The sequence below is a fragment of the Hermetia illucens genome, chromosome 6, assembly GCF_905115235.1.
Source record: "Hermetia illucens chromosome 6, iHerIll2.2.curated.20191125, whole genome shotgun sequence".
Classification (NCBI taxonomy): domain Eukaryota; kingdom Metazoa; phylum Arthropoda; class Insecta; order Diptera; family Stratiomyidae; genus Hermetia; species Hermetia illucens.
Genome location: NC_051854.1, coordinates 9493934 through 9519535, shown reverse-complemented (window position 1 = coordinate 9519535; position 25602 = coordinate 9493934). Strand labels below are relative to the sequence as shown.

The 25602-nt window shown below is 43.4% G+C and overlaps 1 long non-coding RNA gene across 1 annotated transcript in view; it reads right to left on the bottom strand.

Annotated features, from left to right (window-relative positions):
- Window positions 1-21232, bottom strand: part of LOC119659151 — a 65149-nt gene extending 43917 nt beyond the window's left edge. Inside the window, exon 1 of the long non-coding RNA XR_005250324.1 lies at window positions 20512-21232. This is a non-coding gene — a long non-coding RNA (uncharacterized LOC119659151). The remainder of the gene's footprint in view (window positions 1-20511) is intronic.
- Window positions 21233-25602: the final 4370 nt, after the last annotated feature.

Genomic DNA, 25602 nt, shown 5'->3' with positions numbered 1-25602 from the left:
CCTAGGGAAGCTAGGGATATCTACGGACACTGCCTGCAGGTTTTGTGAGGAGGAGGACGAAACCTCTATGCACATCCTGGGACAGTGTCCGGCACTTGTGCAAAGTAGGTCGATACATCTGGGAGAACACTTAATACCAGATGCAAAGCTGAAACATCTGGAAGTGGGGAACATACTAAAGTTCCTAACGGTTACAGGCCTGCTTGAGATAATATGATCAATAGGTACACTATAACCAGTAAAAGGGGCACAATAGTTCTTCAAGGACGCGGTGCGACTTTCCCTTAACAGAATAATAATAATAATGGGTTTCTTAGTCAGCCCAAAAATGAAACTTGCTGCTATCGGGTTTGAAAATATAAGCGAAAGGCTATGCACTCTGCGTTTTCAAGACAAATTTAGAAATATAAGCCTCATTAACGTTCACGCCCCTACAGAGGAGATTGCAGAGTCAGAGAAGGATACCTTCTACGAGGCAGTTGAGCGGACCCTCGAAACCTGCCCCAGGTATGATATAAAAATCGTACTTGGAGATTTTAACAGTGAAGTATTGACGGAGCCCGTATTCAATCCATACATCGGCTCCCATAGCTTACATACGGATACCAATGATAACGGACTGTGGATTATTCAGTTAGCAGTATGGCACGAAATGGCTGTCGGAAGTACCTGGCTTGCGCGGAAACTGGTCCATAAACATACGTGGGCCTATCCAGACGGGACCACTTTCAACCAAATTGGCCACATGTTGATCGAAAGGCGCTACCCCTCAGCCTTGATGAATGACAGAACATATAGGGGGGTCAATGTAGACTATCTCGTTGGCTTAGTGCTCCGAGCTCGAATTGCAACACCACCTAGAATCCCCTCTGACAATCAGGTGAGAGTGAATACTGAAGCCATTCACAACATAGCCCCCTATATGATGAAAATGGATGCCGCAATAACCACAACTAACAGATATCCTGGAGATGAAGCACCAACAAATTATCTTCATAATCACCTGAAGGGCGTTATCATTGATACGGCCACAAATATACTTGGCCCCAGCCGTAAAAGGAGTCGGAACGGCTGGTTTGACGATGAATGTAAGCTAGCTACGGAACGGAAGCATGCCGCATACCGAGTAATGTTGCATTCTCAAAGAACGCGGGCACGCGCAGAGACTTATCACGAACTCCGTCGAGCGGAGAAGCGACTTCACAGACGGAAAAAGGAAGCCTGGGAGAACCAACAAGTCTGTGAACTAGAAAAGTACAGGGAGCAACCGCACCAAGCACGCAAGTTTTACCAACAAGTCAGCAGGATGAAGCCTTATACACCTCGATGCTCATCCTGCCGAGACAAAGAGGGAAATCTGATTTCCGACAGAATGGGCATATTGGAGCGATGGGTTGAGTACTTTGATGAGCTACTGAACAACCAGAACATCGGCTAGTTGGAGGTCCGCCAACTGAAGACGACGGACTAATACTGCCACCACCAAGTATTGGAGAAACAGTCCGTGCAATTCATTGGCTAAAACAGCAACAGATCAAATGTTCTCTCTACGGCAAGCGATGGAAAAACTATTGGAATATGGACATCAGTTGCACCATCTATTCATCGGCGCTAAAGCCGCTTATGATAGCAGCGAGATTTTGGGCTGCACATCAATGAAGGCAAGACAAAGTATATGGTGGCAACGTCAGCACCAAGAACCAACCAACCACCAACATCAAACCACACTGGTCAAACGAGAAAAATAAAAATAGGAAACTACAACTTTGAGACCGTTGATAATTTCTCCTATCTAGGATCGAAAATCACAACCGATAACAGCAATCCGCGCACGGTTGTTGGCAGCCAACAGAGCCTATTTCAGCTTACAAAAACTGTTCCAAACGAAACGTCTCACCATAGGGTCAAAGCTCTTACTGTACAAGACTCTGATCTTGCCAGTCCTCATGTATTCCTCGGAAACTTGGGTTCTTAGCAAGAAGAATTGCGAACTATTGGCCGTGTTCGAGAGAAGAATCCTCCGAAGAATTTTTGGCCTCCTACATGAGGATTGACGATTTTGCAGCTTACATAACGACGAAATCTATGAGCGATACCATGACTGTCAGGTTGTGGATAAAATCCGGCTTAATAGGTTACGGTGGGCGGGTCACTTAATTCGTATGGATAAGGATGATCCAGCCCGGAAAGTCTTTAAGGGCAATATCTACGGTAGAAAAAGAAGACGAGGCAGACCCTGCCTAAGATGAAGCGATGGCGTAGGCCAGGACGCCAGAAAGCCCTTAGGGATATCGAATTGGTGGATCTCGGCGCAAAAACCAGGATGTCTGGAGTTCCTTCCAGGCCTAGACCGGATACCGGTTGTTGCGCCGTTGATGATGATGATAGCTTTCATGCCTAGGAGGCGCGCATTTCCCGGTAGTGGTGGAATAATGAACTGGTCTGCCGTCGAGCTAATCGAAAGTTTCGGAGGGCGGTAGGTAGAATCGATCAGGTGAAAAACCTTAAGCATATGTTTTGAGGAGTTATATTCAGAGGTGGATTTAAACCTGTTGCGGGGGCGGGGAGGGGGGCAATTATAGAATTGTTATGGGACGACTCAAAGGCCGATCATCTCCACAGATCTTCTTGCAAATCGTCCAGAGGTTATAGCCTCAGCAAAAGAGGGGACACTGAGACCTGTGGCGTTAACTTCATCAGTAACCACTGACGATCGTTTGGACATCTGTAGTTGAATAGGTGACAACAAAGTTCCCGGCCTGGACGGAATACCGAAGAAGGCCCTTAAGTTCACCGTGACTGAGCATGGTCGCTGAGTTGCTCAAGGCGGCGGTTGGTACTGCTATCTGAGGCTGGCAAGCCTGCGAGGGAACTATCCTCCTACAGATTTATATGTCTTCATGACACTATGGGTATAATGTTAAAGCCGGTAATCTATAATAGATTGCTCCCGGTAGTTCCTTCCAATCTTCGTGGTTCGCGGGAGAGAGGAGGAACTTAGAGAAAACTCTAAGTGAAATTAACTAAATTTTTGTTTAAGAATGAGTGCTCCTACTTAAGGTGAAATGTTTCACTAGCACATGTAGTCCGGAGAATGGTAACATGCCAGGATGATTGGCACGTGTTCAGCCCCATGGCCGCAGCGATCCAAGGTAAACTGCAAACAAGTCGGGAAACCGGAAGCTAGGTGCTTCAGGTACGAAAGGTTTTGTGTATTTCGCTTATATAGAGATTTGAGTGTGCATTTGTCCCATTAGCATGTAGACCGTAAAATATGCATATATTATGTGAAAATATTCACTTTCAAGTGATATTGACATTCATAGTCTTGAATTTGCAGAAGAGCGACAGTTTTGACCTAGTACAACTTTGTTAGTAATAGTGCGATTTTTACCAAATTTGGCAGGATCATGCTTCATGCTATAGCCTATACTGCTGCAAGATTTTGTGATTCTAGGGTGAACTTAAGGGGAGTTTTCCTTTCAATTAATAAAAATTATAGTAATGTACTATTATTAACTTTATTTGAACAGGTATCGGTATGTAGGGTATTTCGGAGTCTAGGCATCATATAGTGGCAGCCCCCTAATTTTTTTCAGATTTTTCGGTCAAGTAGTTTCTGAGAATGGGTTCGTTAAAAAAACGATCACTTTCGGCCCCCTCACTCCGCACTTTTTCAACAAATATCAAAACTAAGACCGGCTTCGAAAAGTACTAACCGAGACCTTTAATTTGATACCCCACATGGCTATATTTGATGAAAAAAAAATTTACACCCCCCTTTTGCATGTATGGGGACCCCCTTAAATTCGTCGTAAAAGGATGTAACTCACTATATGCGTGAGCGTTCACAGTTCCCACCTTTCCACCAAATTTGGGGCGAATCGCTATAACCGTCTCCGAGAAAATTGCGTGTGACGGACAGACAGACAGACAGACGGACAGACAGACAGACAGTAAACCGATTTTAATAAGGTTTTATGTTAACATTAAAAACGGAAGAGGTTAGAAAGACGCGGTTATGAACGCCGCGCGTAGAAGGAAGATAGCTAGCTAGCTAACTTCGCCCTGTGATGTAACACCCAATGGTGGATCCACGAGCTAGGAGGGGTCGGGGGTCCAGCGTCTTTTGAAGATTTCCACCACCTTTAAAAAACAAAAGGACAAATAAATGGATAGATACACGTTGAATCGATTCTAATAAGGTTTTATTTCACACAAGTCCTTAAGTAGAAGGTATGTATCATTTTGGAAAAAAATCAAAAGTATTGGATAGCGCGCAATAGAATGAGTGAAGGAATGATAATCGCTGACGCCATGTGCTCCGGGGATTAGTCGGTATTGAGTGCCAGCTCAGTTTCGTTAAGATGATGCATTACTATTCAGAGAGAGGTTAGTACTTGCAAAAGCAATTTTTATATTTTTCGCTTTCATTTTTCTGTCATTTGTAAGGGAATTTCAATGTACCCCCATACATGTCTGTAAAGCAGGAAGACTCCGGAAAAGTTTCAAAACGTATTTTATAGCCCTTTCCTTTCTTATGTAATAGCTTATTCTATAATTGAATGAGCGGTTGATAAAAATCAATTCAATAACTAAAGTTGAAAGCAGCGGAACATAATTGCGTGGGTCCCACATTGGGCGCCCTTTTAAAATTTGCGCGATTAGCGAGGATAATGGCTTCCTGCGACGTTCTGACCATCTCTCATATAAAAAATACATTGTTATTGATCAAGGTTTTGGTTCTGTTTGTCGTGTTATCAGATTATTTTTAAGGGCCCTTTCTAGATAGTATTCTTAGCCCATTTTCATGGCCCCTTCAATATAAATTACAATTAGTTTATAGCTTGATGGCGTAGTGTATCTTGCGTCTATTTGTTTAAAATTGAGCTTGAAGCTATAAAAAATTTGCCAACATTGTATACACAATCGACTTCCTTGTTCTAGTGGATTATTAGTTCTTGTTGTTCAGAGTCATAAATGAGGCAACCAACGTCGCATCCAGGGAGCCATAAAATATTTCATTGTCAGCCTTTTCTATCCGATCGAACATGAAGTTTAGATACTTCTGCATATAAAATCAGATTTATCGACTCTTAGAAGCTTCCCACAGAGCTGTAAATGGGAAACTCACTACTTACAACACCGTCGTGCAAGCAGAACACCAAAGACGTGATTCTTTTACTAAAAAAATCAAAAAACCAAGCAGCGTCTGATCCCTATGATTCAAACCCACAATTTTTAATAATATGCATTAAGTTTATAAAATCGAACTGACTCCAAACCAGTAGGATCTGCTCACTTTGAATCACGATTCCTCCTGCGCCAGACTGCGCCGACCAGAGTGATTTTTACAAAATAGGTAAATCACGAACAGTCAATAAATAACGTGAAAAATATGAGCAACAATCGGAAATAAACACCCAAGAGAACAATTGACTTTCGAGATCAACTATCTTCCGAGCACTTACTGACTCCTGCAAGTAATAAAGTCATTAATCAAGACAGAACTACCCCATTGTTCGCGGGGCGCACGAACCGATGATTTATGGGTCAATCCATTCAAATGCCATGTCATGCATATTCCTTAAATGGCACGAGAATGTTGTTTAAGGTTGCGAATTACATGACAACAACATAAACACGAGCTACCAGATCGCTGTTCATTATTAAGTAGTTCTTGTCAATAATTCAGATGCTTCAATCTCCGTTAGAAAATCAGTAGGCCATTGTGTGACTCGCATAGAATCCACTGAACCTCTCCATTGTTGACCTGCAACTGGGAATGACTAGGAAGCAGACAATGTGACTATCTTTCGCAAAGTTATCTGAATTAGTCATGCAATTGAAGACAATCTAAAAATTAATGCACAAACTACTAGACGGAATGAAATATCTTAACTATCTTGATTAGGTTGCCAATAGAGTGGATATCGCGGGGGTAAATCATTTAGTATTTGACACATTTGAACTCAATTGGGAATTAGTCTGTGAACGATTTCTGTATTCGTTTCAATTGCAGTGATTTATTGTTGACATGCAAGCTTAGTAGCTGCAATCTATAATAATAGGACTAATTCCGGTTAATTGATGATTGAATGAGGTGTTTAATATGGGGCCGATGATTTCAAGTGGATTTAATGGATTTCTACATACAAGAGTGGCACTTTCAATTGGTATTGCAACATATTCCTTCTTCAAGTTGCCAGTGAATTTCATCGTATAGCTTCCCACAAAACCCTTAAATTCATTTAAATTGTTTCATGTATAATACAAAAATTGTCTAACATTTTGAAAACGATCATTAGCCTGTTTTGTTGTTGTTTGTACACAGATTTAGTCATTTTGCATATTATAAAATGCATTACTAACCCTTGTTTCTGGCTTTGGGGAAATTTCATGCAAGTAATTGCGAATGATGGGATATAGCGGGACTCCTATTGAGTGGATGCCGGCTCGATGAAGGACGGCTGCACCGGTGCGGAAAAGTTAAGCTGGAAGTGACAGCGAGTGATTGTTTGATTGATCATGCAAATAAATTCAAATTTTTTTGTATAAGTATTTGTAAGAAAGATCCTAAGAAACCTTTGTGTTAATATGAACTGGCTTTTGCTTAGGCTGATGTGAATTATTTAATAATAGGGATCCAAGATGACCCACCGTGGCCTAATCATGGGATCCCATCGTGGCGGACGTAGGCAGCAGCAGGTTTGAATTTGTGCATTTCTACGCGGCCACGCATGAACTTGCCTATTGCCAGATTTGTGTAAACAGTGAAAAGCCAGCTATTCAGTTTATTTTCTACTTAAGAGTTTAACATATGAATAATTACAATAAAATGATAATGGGCGAGTGGTACAGCAAAATGGATACGTCGTTATTCCAGCGCAGTGGGCATTGAACAATGTTTCCGAGGGAGAACTCTCTGGGGGCTTTGAAGACAATGATTCCGTTGGGAAAGAATCCTTTTCTAGTATATAGCGGTCCGTTTTACTTGGTGAGGAAGCCATCTGGTGAAAGTGAAATTACTGGCTCCAAATACATATGATACATTATGAGCTCAAAGATTTAGGCAGCAAATTTAGGGGGGAAGATAGCGAATAGTTTCTGGCTACGAAACTGTTTTGTTTAATTTAGGCCTCTGGCGGCACATTGGAATCGCGAACCTAGGCGCCAATATGAATTCGCCTCCGAATTCATATTCGTTGAAGCAAATTCAACACGGCCACGAGCACAAGACACAGATGAGCTAAATACATTTTTTCTTTATTTTCTTTTTAAATTCCGCTACGGTCGGCGGGAATTTTTTTTTCAGTTTTTGCGGTCGTTTGCTCGTCCGGTCTTTGTCAGACCGTTTTCTGCGTGGCTGCGGAAATTGTTGCGTCGGGGGATGCTAATTCAGTTGAATCACAACCGTTTTCCTTTCCGGTGGGACATCCCTTATTTCTTCCCTCTCCCTGAATCTCGGAGGAATATGTCGCGCGGGGAGAAATCCGCGGAAGGCGCGATACCCCAGCTGGCGGCAGTCGTGGTTAAAGTGCCTCCCTATTGGCGATGCAACCCGGTTGCGTGGTTTCGCCAGTTGGAGGCGCAATTTGCACTGGCGGGTGTTAAGGCGGACGCCACTAGGTTCAACCACCCACTCATCGGTCTCGACGAGGACACTATTGTACTCATCACGTACATGGTAGAGTAGTGCTCGCACGTCCGCTTGAAGGAGCAGCTGATTCGGCGCTTTTCAGTGAGTGCGGAAGCAAATCTTAATCACGCTGGGCGACCGTATCCCCAGCCAGTTGCTACGAGAAATGAAGAAGCTGGGTAGGGATAAGGTCGGCTCTGAGCTGCTAAAGTTCCTCTGGCTGCAACGATTCCCGGAGAGCACCCACGCCATCTTGACCTGCGCGGACTCGGAATCGCTGGAGGTGTTGTCCGCCACAGACGACAAAGTACACGAGGTGTTCACGCGCCCCGTGTTCGCGGAGCTTTCCCGAGACACAACTCCGCAAATCGATGAGCTGAAATCGATAGTGACGACATTGAGCGACGCGGTTACCAAGCTCGCTGTGACGGTAGGTGCTTTGCGTTCGGGAGGTAGATCTCGATCGCAATCATGGTTGAGGTCTCCTTCCCGAAAGGAGCGTTCGGGTAGTTGTACGCCGGGGCCCTCATCGGCCTCGACGGTTTGTTGGTACCATCGGAAATACGGAGCTCAAGCGACTAAATTTACCACCGGATGCACGTTTAGCGCAACAAAAGACTAGGCACGCTAGGTGCCTCGGCGCCGACTACCCAAAGCGAAGTACCACGTCACCACGTCGCCTTACAATCTGGTTCTCCCTGTGCTCCGCCCAAACACCTTTATTCCGCAAAACTTGCGTTTAGCGGCCGGAAATTCATCTCCCATCAACACCTATGGCTATAGGCAGGTGGACGTGAGTCATTTTAGCTTCATTTTAGCGAACATCAGCATCCCCATATTAGGTGCAGACTTCCTGTGTCACTATGGGCAGCTGGTTGACTTGCAGAGCATTCGCACACTCCTCCGAAAGTTTCGTAACATCACTACAGAAAATAGTTTCCCCAAGCCAGTGAAGCACGACCGGTTCTCCAATCTTCTCAAAGGTGCGTCCTCTTTCACCCAAGAAGTTTGCTGTTGCGGAGGGCAAGTTAGAAAATTTGATGAAACAGGGTATCTGCAGACCATCAAACAGTTGTTGGTCCTCTCCGCTTCATATGGTCCCTAAGCCAAATGGCGAATGGCGGCCATGCGGAAATTATAGGCGTCTGAACACTCAGAGAGTTCCACACCGATATCCCATACCACTCATCCATGATTTCGGGCACTCACTAATGAATTCCCGTGCTTTTACGACTTTAGGTCTAGCCAAGGCGTAGCACCAAATCCTTGTAGGTCCTGAAGACTTCCGAAGACGACTATTTGCACATCTTTCGGACTATTCGAGTTCACTAAGATGACTTTCGGCTTATGCAACGCTGCGCAGACTTTCTAGAGATTCATTCACTCTGTTTTACGAAACTTAGACTTTTGTTTCGTATATATGGATTATGTTTTGGTCGCTTCCGCCTCCGAATCTGAACACTTAGAGCATATCCAGTGCATTTTTCGACATCTCCTTCAGGCCGGACTTGTCTTAAACGATGAAAAATGCAGACTCCTACAGAAGCAGGTAAAATTTCTCGGCCACTTAGTTACACCTGACGGTATCCAACCTGACCCAGACAAGGTTTAGGCGATTAAGAGTTTTCCACTGCCAACCCAGGTGAAGGATCTGCGAAGGTTCTTGGGCATGTTAAATTTCTATTGTCGTTTCTTGCCCAGAGCCACTCATCATCAAGCGATCCTGAACGCCTACTTGCCTGGGCCCAAAACTAAAGACTCCCGCGAGGTTGCGTCGTCTACTGAGGCCATCTATGCGTTTGAGACAGTCAAGCAACAGGTTGTTGAGGCAAAACTGCTGGCATTTCCTCAGCCAGATGCTTTCCTAGCTGTGTTGGTCGATGCGTCAGATACTGCGGTAGGCGCCGCGAACTTTTAGCTTCCAGAGATGTGCGATTCCATAGCCAATATAATGAAAAAATTTAAAGGGGATATCACAACCATTCGGTAATGCATAAAATCTGGCGTAATGGGCTGGAATAAGCGGGTCACCCAGCCCTGAAAGTCTATAACGATAACATTTCAAGTAGAGATAAAGGTCTAGGTCAAGAGGCCAAACGCCTCACCGGATAGCGAATTGGTAGACCTCAGAGTTCCTTACTACGAATTACGAATTGAAGATCTCGTTTATGATCTTCAAGATAAAGGACCTGATTTGAAGTTACAACTAAATCCCGATGATGGAGTTGGGGGTTGGGCGTCTTACGTAAACTAAGTTATTGTCACGACCCGGCAGAACTGGTAAAACAAAACTTCTTATGCCGTTTGGTTAGCGCAGTCTGCAGAAGTTCCATGGCAATGAAACAAATTTACACGCCATGTCAAAGCGCTGCTTAAATCCAATAAGTGCACATACATTTATCTTATTACTATGCCGTACTTCTGTACTATTTTGAAGGATATCAAAGACACTTTGAGAAATGGAAAGTTCAAAATTCTCTGAAGGAATTTCGGTGGCCTCTAAAGATTGGATCGAGCTAAAAAGCGCAACGGTGGCGGAACATCGGCATACTAGCCCTGTCGAGCCCTGTTTCTAATCTGAATCTTTGAAAAACGTAAAACTGCTGCATTAGATTTCGACCTGAATTCACACAAAAGACGGTATTGGTGTTATATATGCGGGTTCAGCCCGCGTGGTTCGTATTCTTCCTAAGTTCTCGGATTAATTTTTTAGGGCCATAATCAAAAATCCTAAAACGATAAAGTAAATGTAACTCGCAGAATAAGCCCCGTCGAAGCCTTGCCTTCAACTTTGATCTTGCAAGGCATAAAGCGTTTAACACAATACTTACCGAGGTTCAACTCGAATCGATTAAATTATTAAAAGGAAATAAAAATTGAAATTAAAATTTTAAATTTATCGCCTACGTAAAAGAGCGTGATAGCTGCATGCCAGCAGATGTTCTGCATAAATTTGAATTATTGGTGTCTTGTCTCGTCGTAAAGAGCATGCATAAATGCAGGAGGTTTTGTGATTTCATTGCATTCGACTATTATGTGGGGATTGCATTTTATTGTAAATGATTGTAATGCAACAGGGAAAGATTAAAAAAATATACGTTTATAATTTATGTTGCCGAGTATAGTGGATTTTAACCGATAATTCAGGTTTTAATGTCATTTCATTTTTTATTGCACAAATTTCATGAGCATGGGAATATTCTACTATGAATGGACCTTTCAGGGGATTCCGTATATATGATTATGCTCTGCGTTAGCATTTAGGGCAAATCACCATCACATGAAATATATATCATAAAACAGAATTCCGTATAACATCACAAAACACAAAAATTTAAATCATCTTTGAGGGGGCGTTACGCAGCTATAGAGAGGTTATGAACCCGATCAAATATTTCTTACTTTTTTTTAATGCTTTAGATCCTTCTAAAGACAATGCGAAATTACAAAAAAAATATTTTTGGTTTCATATGATATTTGCATTCGTCTGCGAACCTCAATACTTCATTTTCCACGCACGTTCCATCTATTGCTGGCGCTAACATTTCTCTCTGAATAAGTTACGGATAATAAACGTGACATCAGATTTTTAATTAGATGTTGTGACATTTATTGTTTATTTTTGAAATATTTCTACTGAGCAAGTGAAATCAATAAACGCCAATGGAAACGGACCAAGAAACAAAGGTCCGTGCTCCACACTTCACAGCATTTTTGAGTCGTCTCCTTGATCTTTGAGTGATACTTCAAAAGCCTCTTCATGGACATGGTCAATGTTACCCCAATGACATTTTTGCATCACAAACGGTTGTTATACTGTCGACTGCATTAACGCGACAACAAAACCATTTTAAATAAATAATACAAGTAGCCGGGACGACTGTGATTTCCTTTGACATGCCATGTCTCTATAACGGAGGCGATGTGAGGTGAATTTTTATGCGGATTTGGGTAAATCAAATTTTATTTTGGAGAAAACTTTGGCGGCGCATGCAGAAGAATTATAAAAAAAAAAAAAAAAATACAGAAGACGGACGAAACAGAAATGGATATGACCAAGTTTAAGCTTTCAAAAGGAAGCGAAAACCAAGATAAAAGAACGCAATAAAATCAAAGTTAAAAAACGGAAATAATCCATCTTTCAAAGGAACTACTGCCAAAGTTGAAGCAGTTCAAAAAGTTTGAATAAATAAATAGAGAGGACTAATTACAAATATTATAGTGAGAGTGTCGAAAGATTATCAAAAATATTTATGATTGTATCTAAAATCTGATAATTATGTGGACTCAAACCAAGATTTTTAATAGGGGCTACTACCTGCAGTTATGTTTAAAAAATTGCTCCACAAATTTTTACTATTCCCATTTTTCAGTCTTTATCAATTTAGATTTTGGTTCTTCTGGGTTACTATATGTGTCTGTATTTATAATCAGTGCTGTATTGTTTACTCATAACTCATCAGTATTTGTTTTGACGTTAAGACGCGTACTGACTGCTTTTAATTATTTAGATATGATATGGAAACCCATAAATTTTATTCTAAGTTTTATTGTAGTTTCGCTTGCGTTGATATGATAAATAATTGAATGAATTAAAAGAAACCTCCTGGAATTCTCCAGCATTAAAAACTGAATTGTGCTATATAAATAGATAGGTCAAATTTATTTGCAATAAATAGTCGAGGATATGCAGCGTGAAATATTATGGTAATAAATTTAAGGATTGAGAGATTATTTCCATCACTACCAGGAAGCACAGCAATGGGCATATCCACCGTTTATACGATGATATATTAGAAAAAATATTTAGATTAGTAGTTCTGTGAAACCCTTTATCTTAAACTATCTGTGTATGTTCGTCTTAAAGATTCTAGGTGTTTATATTAAAGATTCTAGGGTAATGAAAGCATAATGCAAATAAATACATCCGTTCTTGCAAGGGCAAGGAACGACCACGCTTCAGTGACCGTCTGTGACATTCTTTCAACACCAAAACGTTACCTTGAAAGATCTGGCATCCATTCGTGGTGTGCATCTTGGTCTTCATGCCTCAAGTTAACTTTTGAATCTTTTTTCCTCCCAATTCTCAGGATTAAGTCCTGCATGTGTAAAATTCTGACCAAGTCAAACCCAACTCAAGCCTTACTTGCCATACCTTGAATATCTGTCTAAATACATTTCATCGTACTGTACTCCAAAGGATATTTACAGGCAAGTGCAGAATGATCGCGCCCCTCTTTTTCTTCTTTATCTCTTGTACCGTCTAGAAATGGGCTCGGCTCATCCTGCTCGGTTGTGCCACTTTGCCTGCTCCTGTACCTGATCTGGATGGTATGGAATTTCAAATCACCAACTAGCGCATCAAGCCAGCATTGTTTCGGCCGGCCTTTTGGTGGTTTTTCATCGACTTCAATACTCGGACCAATCTTGGAAAGTGAATTTTCAGCGCGAATTACGTGTCCATATCATCGAAGCCACTGTCTCCCAATTCCTCTACGATCGGTGCAACTAAATATCGATCACTGGGAGTCGATGGGGTGATGTGAGTCTAGCTATGCCAAGGTAATAGTTGTGGTATGTATCAGGAGCCAGCCCCTTCGGGAGCCTGATCGAGTAGTGTGCATTGAACCGGTATTAGAAGACCGCGTTGCCCTGAGCGAGTGCTGATCCGTCCGTGAGTTCCGGGATGAGCTAATCGTAGGTTAGGCCTTAGGGAACTGGGGTAGAGGCTTTGTCCCCGAGGGTATACCTGTTCCTGACTATTGCGGCCCGCTCACTTACACAAGATCTGCTGGTAAACAACTTAAATGCCGAACAAAAGCAGCTCAAACTAGGTGATAGTGGAAGTGGAGAGTGAGCTAGCTGAGTTTATTCACAGCACGAAAATGCGCCGCTCGCCCCAGCGCCCAGCGAAGGACGCAACACGGACTGAAATACTCGACGAGACATCGGGACGCGCATGTGGAGAGAAGGACTCGCATAGTGATGCGGCACCTTCAACGGAGACAGGAACCCAGACCATACCACGCAGTGCTATAATTGCGGAAAGAGGCACAGTGAAAACTGCCGAAACTAACCAAATGGTTCCGTATATAAGCCGAGTGGGAGGGCTGTCGACTACTCTGGCGCAAGCTGAAAATGAAGGCTTATTAAAAAGGCAGTTGTGAAGCGCATGCTGTCTGCGACGTTCCTCCAGAAAAACGTCAGCAAAGGGGAGAAAAATAGACTAATGAAACTGGAGAAGATCCTGGACAGGATTTCATACTATAGGCGGACATGGAGAGTAAGAGAAAATCCGCAGGAAGCAAAAACAACCGCGCTCGACGAGAACACTACGAGTACCAAACGGATCGCAGACAGCCCATTGCAGAGCGAACTGGGGAAAAACGAAGGGAGGAAGGGACATCTGAAGGAGATTTCACTCAGGTACTTTCCAAGGCTCAAAAGAAGAAGGCCAAGAGGAACAAGAGACAACAACACACCGCATCATCAGAACCTCTGCCTAAAGTTAAGGCGGACACAAAGGACGGAGCACAAACAGAAAAGGTGGGGAGACGAAGGAGGACTAGACCGTCAACTCTACTTATTAAGCCGACCGAAGACAAGACTTTTGCGGAAGTCCTCAGCGAAATCCGTTACAAGATTAAACCCGAAGATAACGGAGCAGAAGTGTTTTCTATTCGTAAAACGAAGGGTGGTGGAGTCCTAGTCGAACTAGGCCGGAAGACAATAAATAAAGTTACGTTCTGTCTCAGGCCTCTCCATGAAAGCAAGAAGGCGCCAGGACCCGACGGTATTCCAGCAGAGCTATACAAACTGGTATTCCAACACCGGCCAGACCTACTGCTCAGCACATTCAATGCTTCCCTGAAAGAGGGCATTTTCTCTGCTCGTTTGAAGGTTATGTTTGCGCTGATCCACAAAAGGAAAGGCGACCCCGAGTTGCCGTCTTCATACCGCCCACTATGTATGCTTGACACAGCTGGAAAAGTGCTCGAAAAGCTCAACAGAAGTAGACTCGCTGAAGCGATACGTGTTGCTGGAGATTTATCTCCCCGACAGTTTGGTTTTAGAGCAGGGAGATCCACAATTGATGCTGTCATGCAAGTCGTGGTTGCCGTTCGACGAGTGGAGGCACATAGCCATTGAACTCGACGGATAGTACTTTCGTAACGCTTCACGTCAGACACGCCTTTAACTCCGTAAGATGGAAAGGAGGATGGAGGCTACGTCGGGGGTAGCACAGGGATCCATCCTAGGGCCGGACCTCTGGAACGCTACCTATGATAGTCCACTTACACTAGATATGCCAGAAGAGTTTCGTCCAGTTGGCTATGCAGATCATACCGCGGGCTGATTGCAGGACGTGCTGGCGAACATGCGCCAAGCAGACTCGGCATATTGATGCGACGGGCAAGCGGATGGTTTCAACTTTGCACTGGAAAAAAAATACTCATCCTGACTAAAAAGAGTATTCCGGCCCTACGTCCTATATCGTTCGGCGACTCCATAATAATCGACTCAAAACCAACGGTAAAGTACCTCGGGTTGACTTTTGACTGAAAGATGAGCTTCTTTGAGCAGATCAACGCAGCAGCGAACAAGGCTCCAGCTGGAGTTTCGGCGTTAAGTAGGCTAATGGCAAACATTGGGGTCCTACGTCTAGCAGGCGACGTCTACCGATGAGTTCGACGCAGTCTGTCCTGCTCTACGGCGCAGAGGTATGGACTGACGCTCTTGGCAAGGAGATATATTGCAAACGTCTCGTGCAAGTACAGAGACTGGGAAGGTCTGCGTACCACACTGATCGCGGAAGTGATCCGCGTTGCCCTTCTTGCTAGGGAGCGTCAAGCTATATACAAGCGCAAGTGAAATGAGCCAAAGGAGGTTGTTGCTCGTGAAGAACGGCCACGCACTCTAGACGAGAGGCAGCTCTTGAAGGAGGTGTTTAGTTGGTAGCCCGACGACGTACCGAAACGGAAGTCCAACACTATATGCGAAAATGCTTTCACCTACCCTACCCTACAAATTGTACCAACTGGTCCTCCAGGTTGGGGGTTGTTTAGGGCTGACAACCCTACACGGAACACAATATGTTACGAAGCCACAAAAGGAGCCTCAAACTGGATTGGCAACACAATGACGAACCCGGCAACGAAAACGGAATAACGATTTGCGCATTTTCTTATGGAACGTGCGCTTCCTAAAGAGAAGAGAAGGAGCTGCCCAGCACCTAGCCGATACCCTGTCCCAATATAGAGCTGATATAACAGCGTTGCAGGAGATGCGTTGGACAGGGACTGGTTTCCTGGAGGAAAGCCACTACACCATATATTATAGTGACCATTCAGTAAACCATGTACTCGGAGTCGGTTTCTTAGTCAGCCAAAAAATGAAATCTGCTGTTATCGGCTTTGAAATAAGCGAACGGCTATGATCTCTGCGCTTGCGAGGCAAGTTTAGAAATATAAGCCTCATTAACGTTCACGCCCCTACAGAGGAGACTGCAGAGTAGTAGAAGAATACCTTCTACGAGGCAATAGAATGAACCCTCGAAGCCTATTCCAGATATGATATCAAAATCATACTTGGGGATTTTAACAGCCAAGTAGGGACGGAAACCGTATTCAGTTGATACGCTGACTCCCATAGCGTACATTAAAATACAAATGATAATGGACTGCGGATTTTTCAATTAGCATTGTCTAATGAAATGGTCGTTGGAAGTACCTGGTTTGCGCGGAAAGCGGTCCTCAAACAAACGTGGGCCTCTCCAGGCGGGAACACTTTCAGCCAAACTGACAATGTGCTGATCGAACGAATGTCAGAACATATAGGGGGGCCAATATAGACACTATCTCGTTGGCATGGTGTTCCGAACTCGAATATCAACACCACCCAGAATCCCCTCTGACAATTAGGTGAGAGTTAACACTGAAGCCATCCACAACACAGCCCTCCGCAACACTTACAAGAGGGAAATGGATGCCGCAATAACCGCAGTAAACAGAGATCCTGGAGATGAACCATCAACAAATGATTTTCACAACCACCTGAAGAACGTTATCATAAATACGGCCACAAACATATTTGGCCCCAGCCAAAAGAAACGTCGGAACGGCTGATTTGACGATGAATGTAAGCTAACGGAACGGAAGAATGCTGTATACCCAGTAATGCTGCATTCTCAAAGAACGCGGGCATGTGCAGAGACTTATCACGAACTCCGTTCAGCGGAGAAGCGGACGGAAAAAGGAAGCCTGGAAGAACCAACAGGTCTGTGGACACGAGACAAAGAGGGAAATCTGATTTCCGACAGAATATGCATATTGGAACCATGGGTTGACTACTTTGATGAACCACTAAACAACCAGCACATCGGCGCGTTGGAGGTCCCGCCAACTGAAAACGACGAACAGATACTATTGTAGAAGAAACAGTCCGTGCAATTCATCGGCTTAAAAATCATAAGTCGTCAGGAGCCGATGGAATTACAACCGAATTGCTTAAATATGGAGGCGACCAATTACACCATTCATTAACTTGTGCTCAAGGTGTGGGACAGCGAATCAATGCCTGACGACTGGCAAAAACGCATTATCGCTATCATACATAAAATGGGAGATAACACACAGTGTAGCAATTATGGAGGTATCACGTTTACCGAGTACAATCTATTAGGTTGTTGGAGATGAAATGGCCGATTTGGCAATCAAGTGAAGTTAGTTGCGATTTTGCCGTATCAAACCATTACCAGTTGGCGCTGTTGTTGTCGGATAATGAAGTATAAATACACCTACATTTAATCAAGGAGTCATTGCAGTTTTGACCATCGCTGTGATAACAGTGAATAAAAAGGAAAAAAGGATGGAAAAGAGCTAAGAACGCATACTTTTTCTGTATGAGTTCAAACTCGGTCATAAAGCAGCGTAGACGACCAGAACATTAACAGCGCATTTATAGCTGATACGGTAAGCGAACGGACCACACGGCGGTGGTTCCAAATATTCCAGTCAGGCGATGTAAACCTTCAAAGTGAGCCACGTGGATATCCAGGACCATCGATTGATAACGACGAACTGCGTTTGCTAGTCGAATCCGACACACGTCAGTCTGTGGGAGACATTGCAGAGAAACTAGGTGTATACTATTCGACAGTTTCCCGGCACTTGCAACAACTTGGAAAGGTGAAAAAGCTCGAAAAAAGGGTTCCGCAAGCCCTTACGGAGCGAAACATGGCGCTTCGAATAGAAATTTGCAGTTCTTTACTCTCCCGCAACAGAAGCGATCCATTTTTGCACAGAATACTGACATGTGATGAAAAGTGGATATTATACGACAATCGTCGCCGATCAGCGCAATGGCAAGAAGCTGATGAGCCACCGAAGCATATGCCGAAACCGAACCTCCATCCGAAGAAGGTAATGGTGACTGTTTGGTGGTCTACAGCTCGATTTATCCACTATTCTTTCTTGGCACCTGGAGAAACGATAAATGCACAGAAATACTGTGACAAACTCAAGGAAATGCACCAAAAATTGAGTATTCAACGGCAGTATGAGACTCTGCCTCATCTACTATATTCACCGGACCTTTCGCCAACCAACTATTACTTTTTTAAGCATTTGGATCATTTTTTGGCGGAATAATAATTGAGGAATGAAGAGGTCATTAAAATTGCCTTCGACGAATTTATCAACCCCTGAAAATTGGACTTCTACGAACCTGGCATACATGCTCTTTTATCTCGCTGGGAGAAGTGTTTTGAATCGACTGGCATCTATTTTGATTAATTAAATAAATTTTTGTAAACATTACTGTCGTTTCAAATTTTAGTACCAAATCGGCCATTTCATGTGCAACAACCTAGTATAAGATATTCTCCGCCCCATACGCCCAGAACATCATTGGCCCATACCAAAGAGGCTTCACTTCAGGCCAATCAGCAACATATCAGATTTTCTCTCCTCAGCAAGCGATGGGAAAACTCTTGGAATATGGACATTAGTTCCACCATCTTTTAATCGTCTGACCATAGAGTCAAAACTCTTACTGTAAAAGACAATGCCAGTCCTTATGTATTCCTCGGAGACTTGGGTTCTTAGCAAGAAAAGTTGCGAACTCTTGGCCGCGTTCGAGAGAAGAATCCTCCGAAGAATTTTTGGCCCCTTACATGAGAATGGACAATTTCGTAGCCTATATAACGACGCAATCTATGATGGATAAAATCTGACTCAATAGGTTGCGGTGGGCGGGTCACTTATAAGTCTATAAGGGAAATATCTATATAGAAAAAGAAGACGAAGCAGACACTGCCTGAGATGATAGGATGGCGTAGGCGAGGACGCCTGGCAGCTTTTAAGGATATCGAATTGGTGGAATTCGGCGCAAAACCAGGATGTCTGGAGTTTCTTATTAAGGCAGGCTTAGACCGGGTACCGGTTCTTGCTCCGTTGATGGTGCCAATGATGATTACATGGATTCCTCAAGGACTCAATAGTTGCTAGTTATTACTCAACGCAGGTCGCAGTCACTAGTGAAAACTGCGGCATGAACACAAACCATTGTAGCTCACCTCACTGTGGATGCGAACATTCGCCGTTGTACGCATTTCCTTGTTTCGCGAAATGTCACGGTGAGTCCTGTCACCTCACCAAACAACGTTCCAACTTGCGCTCCGCCCAAGGGCAGCAACCTGAAGTCAATTTCTAGATTAAATACGGCGGAACTATTCCAGTTACCTGGTGCAGAGACAAATGCAATCTCAGATGCCTTTGCAAAAGAGGGTTCAATTTCCCCCATTTCAGTAACATTGGCTAATGCTGCTATCTAAAGCTGGGAACAAGCTTCCCATAATAATAAGTGGTAGACTCTCAATGCTATGGTACACCAAACTTTCTCTGTCAGAACCAAAGGAACATACTGCAAAGTTTATCCTGCCGGAAAGCAGGAAGAATGCAGAAGTATTGTGGGGGATCTGACTGACTGTAATTCACTTCCTGGATATATCCTGTAATGAGCAATTGGGATCCACGCAAGATTTTCTATGCGAGTGAAATTCTACCGCATATAAACAAATCTGGAATATTTTGTTAGACGTGAGTATCGAAATCGAGTACAATGGACCACTACGTCCTGAGTGCTCAGAGGTTTTGCCTCTCTCACACCTTACATACGCACACGCCCTCGATAAATCAAGTGAGATCTCCCACATTAGATAAGTTTACAAATCGCAAAGTAAGGTGCGCTCCTCTCCCTTTCTGCGAATCTATACCTTTACTGGCCCAGTCAGACTATGCTTCAGGGGAAGACAGCATAGGCAGCCAATTTCCTATACGGCCTCGCCGTAGTGGCTACTTAGGACTGCTTCTAGATAAACTTAGGAGTAAGTTCGTTTGACTAATGAAGGCCTACTTGACTCCTGCTCATGATTTAGGGGCAAGTGGTACTGGTAGGTTCATGTACTAAGCAGCAACCTGAGGATTGTCTTCTTTGTACCGCGTTGCCTAGTGGGGGCTTAGTGTTAAATATGCGGACAACGAATATCTTACGGAAATTTGGTTTTATCCGCGATCTTTACATTAGTGAAGGAAACCAGCAAAGGAAAGGATGCTAATCGCGGCGAGATGGAAGTCCACTGTCCTTTTTAAGTAGCAGAAGGCAAAAATTGAATCATACAGAAACCTCTAAATTTATTAAATTAGTTAAATAAACCATTCTGACCATGAATTTAGAATTTAGAATTTAGATATTTCTTATTAAAAGTCTGTTATTAAATATTTGCGTCAAAGAACTCGAGGTGACATTATTACATTCAAATCCGGAGTTAAGTTGTTTAAGTTTAAGATTTAAATGATTCACAACAGACTTACCCTTTTCTTTCTACTTATGTTCCTTGTTGTTTTCCAAATTTTTATCACTTTTTTTTAATAAATTCACTTAGTTTGTGTACACTTAACTCACTAATTGTTGACATTTGTTTACTTAATATTGTGATCAAGCCGGTCAACAGGTAGTCAACATTCGGCGCTGAATAAGAAACGTCAAAACATAGCTGAATTCTTTCGTTTGCTGTAAATTTCAAATTTGAATTTTAAATCCAAACGGTGGTTTAAACTAACTCGTAATGATGCGTAATCTAATTTGCATTAGTTCTCGGTGTTTTTCCTTTGCCACTATTGTTGTGAAACAAGGAGAATTGGGGAAGTATCGACACTAGCACTAAAACACCTCCATGAAGTCATGCTCGTTGCGTATAGGATATTGAAATATTTCAGCTCCCGTTGTACCATAATTTTGTTAAAGTAAATTACACAATTTCTCCATAAATTTGCTTCCAAAACTCATTTCCACATTTCACTTGGTACACTAAGATTAAGGCCCACTTTCAATCCAATCAAATTAGCACGCAAAATAACTAATTTGTCATCGTCCTAATAGTTGGAAAAGCAGCTTCATAACAATCTGCAAATAGCATAGAGAAGAACATTGTCAAAAGAAACCGCCAACCGACGGTACAATAGTTTTCCGTAACTCTACAAACCACCCCTGAAGCCAAGCAATCATAAAACCTCAAATCAAAGTGACCTAAACAATAATCAAACTCCAAGCCAAGGTACAGTCACAGCGGATAAAATCTAGGCGAGAGTGATCAAACCTGTGCACCAGACCCTCCACCAGCATAATCAACTGACTTTTGGGAAAAACAAGGCCATGGAAGCCGATCATAAAAACGTAAAAAATATTAATAAGCAACAAACTGCGGTTCTGAGTGAACAAGGGCGCAACCAGGATAGACTGATGCGGATTATAGCTCTCTGAGATCTGGGTATCTGAGCCAATTGGAGCAAGGCCTGGAGCCAACAGAGTCCCTAAAGAAAGTTCAAGATAGACCTAAGCCTTCAACGGCGGAACCAAAGTCGAACCCAGAGAGAGGAAATCCCAGGTAGCAACCAGGAGGTCCGTAGTTTGCCACGCCAATGCGGTGAAGGGCATTCGACTGACCATACTGCCGAAATCATTTGTGGAGCAAATACTAACTACTTACTAGATCAACGAAAACCTTGTCGTCATGCAGATGTTCAAGGGATGAAGTTCAGAGCTCGTGTTCACCTGCTTTTGATTAGGTCTTATACTAATAGACTGCGGTCTCGCAATCAGGAGGATAAGGCGAAATAGCTTATGACCTAAGTTCCTAAATTGCCAGGCCCCTTCCTGCCTGGCTGGCTGGCTGATATGTGCTGTGGTGTGCTAGAGACACACTTGGTGACAGCTTATCTTCCCAAAGCTGTAGCAATGAAGGCGAAAGATCTTCTGTGCCTCATAATCACTCAGAATAAAGATCTTCACGCAAGGGTGTGAAGAGTCCTTAGAGGCAAAGTGGATAGCAAAGGCTAACTCCTTACGATCCGGGTAGAGGACCGATCCCTGGAATCAATTCAATGCGGGGACTGCTTCACCAACTACAGATTTGGTAGCATTCCTATATATGTATACAGGAAGAAATCGTTAAAAAGATGCTTTCGAGGATACATTGGATAAAGTATCTACCGAAATCGCGGAAATCATATAAGCAGGATCCTCTGCTCGATAGACTTGCTACCCATTGACTAGGAGAAGTTGGGCGACCTGGATCCTGAATCCAATGGTGAGACACAGATACAGGAAAATGCCATGTTAGAAGAGAAAAACGATATTCTGACATTGGAAAGATCTCCCAGCAGTAATGGAGCCACTGGCTAACAGTATGATAACCTAGCAAAACTTCCAGCATGCAAAGGCGACATCATTTCATGGACAACATTGGAAAACCCTTGACGTATCGGGACCAGTTTTGTGGTCTTCAGAAAGGAAGTATAATATGTACGTAATTTGGGATTCCTCTTGCGAACAACTAAGAGCCTGCATCATTCTTGAACGCAATTTAAAATATAATATATAAATACATATGTCTTTCAGGGTCATTGGCCCTCTGAGTTGGGGCTTAAGAATATACTAAAAGCTTGTCGAAATAGGCGACTAAAAGCGGCTAGCAACCCGCAAATTTTAAAACTTTATTGCTACCGAAACGTCAACAATGGTTCGGATAGTGACTCACCTCACACCAGCGACCTTTGGTTATCGAAAACGGACTATGATTGGTTTCCAGAATACGCGCACGCTTCTCGACAACAATATCAAGGATTTTTACAATGCTCGCTTTCTCTAACTTGAACGGGAATTCCAGCGGTATAAACAAGACATTCTGGGCCTAAGCGAAATAAGATGGTGGGACTGTGGAGAGTACTCCTCTCCCTCTGGCAGTAAACGCAATCCGGTGTCGGGCTGACGCTACCTCTTGACTTGGGAGCCGCTTTCTGACAGAGTTCAATCTGCAAAATGTCGGTCCAGGTTAAGGAGCATCATCATCATTGTAAAATGCTACCCACCAAAGGAGACTTCCGAATGATGCCAAGGTGGGATCTGACAACAACTTGCTCAGACATGTGATGAGGAACCAAGGTCTTGGCGACCGTAACGATAAGGCGGGAGGTTTGTGGATTTCTGCAACTTTCACCGCCTCGTCATTGGTGGCGCATTGTTCGAGCACAGAGCCTGCCAGAAGGTCAGGTGAGTTTCAACCGATCGATGCCGTATGAGGAATCAGATTGAGCGCTTCGCGATCAACAGTAGATTAAAGAGTTGTCTTCTGGATGTACGTAATAAAAGAGTAACATCGGCCACGAAAAGGGTCTCCATATGATGGTCGCTTACGTTCGCTTGAGTGTTGCGCCCGTTACTTCTCGCAGGGTTGGGGAGCTGCGACCCGCTAAGTTCAGCATCCATCGCTGGTACGACCCAGCTGTGGCTCAACAGTGGAAATGAGTTATCTTGCTGATCGAACGGAACTCCTTGAACTTGTATTTGGTGTTTGCGTTCAGGTTCTGAAGCTCTGCCTCGTCCTTTTGTGCCTCGGTGATTACCGTATAATCGACCGTGGCGGAGACTATGACAAAATCGTCTTCTCCAGACACGTGTTGAATCTCAGAAGTAAACTGGCTGATATAGCTCCAGTGCCAAAGTTGGCGAGGGGACACTTTGTCGGGCTTTTGTGTAAGCGCGAAAGTAAGGGGCTTCTGGTCCGTGAATTCGGTGAACGGCCTGCCCTCAAGGGAGAAACGGAAGTATTTTATAGCGAAGTACCCGGCAAGCAGCTCACGATCGTAAGCGCTTGTATGAAGCTAGAGGCGTAGCAACCCCGACAATCAACGAGAGCGAAAGGAAGTGGCAATAACGGTGCGTGAAGTCACAAAAAAATTAGTGCCCCTATAAGCTCATCCCTTAAATGAAGTGGAGTGGCCTGGAAGACAACACTCTGGACGATTTACGACCTGACGAGGCGCGACAGATATACAAGTTTCCACTCGCTGTTGCCTCAACATGCCCTTAATGCGGCAATCCAGTCGAAAACTTGGAACACGGATTGTTCTATCGCTGAATGTTGGATGCGTGGATTCATCTAGTAACCCAAACCGAGATGGGATGGGGAAGATGCGTGAAAGACGTATATAGGGATCTGAAAATTTTGTTTGAGACTGTTTTCCTGTGGGACTACTAACTTAAAGAGATTGATGATCATGAAAAGAAAATGTTTACCCTAGATTGGAATTTGTTGTTAATGTTGCACAGAGCTACTGTAATGTCCTTCCAGCAGTATTAAAGACCCTCAGTTGGAACCCTTCTTAGAACAGAACTCTTAGGGTGGGAACAGAGCACCATCTTCCACTGATATACGTATGAAAAATTTAAAGCGTCTATTTTCACCATAACAAAGCCTATTTCATTAACTTCTGCCTTGTCCCTGCTGCATTTTATTTTGAATCTTATCACTGAACTTTGGTCCCTTATCCGCCAGTGGTAACAAGCAACATGACAGGCCGATTAGAAAAAACCATTGGATGGATAACATAATGATCGTGCCACTGAATATCACTCGGAGAACTACTATAGCGCCCACAATTGTCGATGTGGCTGGACGGCGAAAGTCTTGAAGAGAAGACAGTAGGGTTTTTTAATACGGCAAAAGAAACCTAGGAGAGCCCCACGGAAGAGACACAGATTTTTTTGTTCTGTAAACCTGGAAAATGTGGTGCCAAAAGTTGATACATAGGACATGAAAGTGGCGAAAACTGTTATACACGTCTCAACTTTGGTAGTCCATAAACTCCGCTTCCGCAATGCTGCTTAAGCAGTTAAGCGATCAGATGACCGGATGGTAAGCTCAATATCGATTCAGCTGGCTGCACTACCTATTCCTCTGCTGGATGCGCGCGACAAAAAGATTAGCCCAAGACGATAAATGTGTCTTCTGGCAACTGTTCGATACAAAGACTTGGAACTTGCCTGTCGACGACTATATGATTACTAAGGTTGACCTGAACTCTCATGTCGGCGAAAGGATAAAGGACAGTCGGTGCCGAGAGAGTTAAGGCTTTGGGACAGTCAATGAAGCGCCTTTGATGGTCATATTATTCAAGCTGGTAAGAACTCACTAACTCACTTCAAGTCGATGGAAAACAACTAAAGGTAACCGAAACAGAATGATTGGAAAACCTGTCGACCGGGCCGCCACCGCTCCAGAGGGGGCCAAAACCTACAGAAGAATAATATGCGCTCTGGAATATGGAGTTCGCTTTTGGATATTTTTTTGTGGGGAGACACTTAGATATTCATGCGGGCAATTTCCCAGAATAGGTCCTGCAGGCACACTTAACTTCGCATTCGCTGTATGACGAGCTTTTTGACCTGGAATACCAAAATACTTTCGTTTATACTACCCAAAACAATAAATGAAAATAACAAATACGTCAACTTTCTAAGGATGGACCCTGCTTTTTAATAGCTTTTTGTCCTTTTTATTCAATTTTCTCCCGCACATCAAATTTTAAAGTTTCCGAGGACGAAATCCATTTCATCTTCTGACC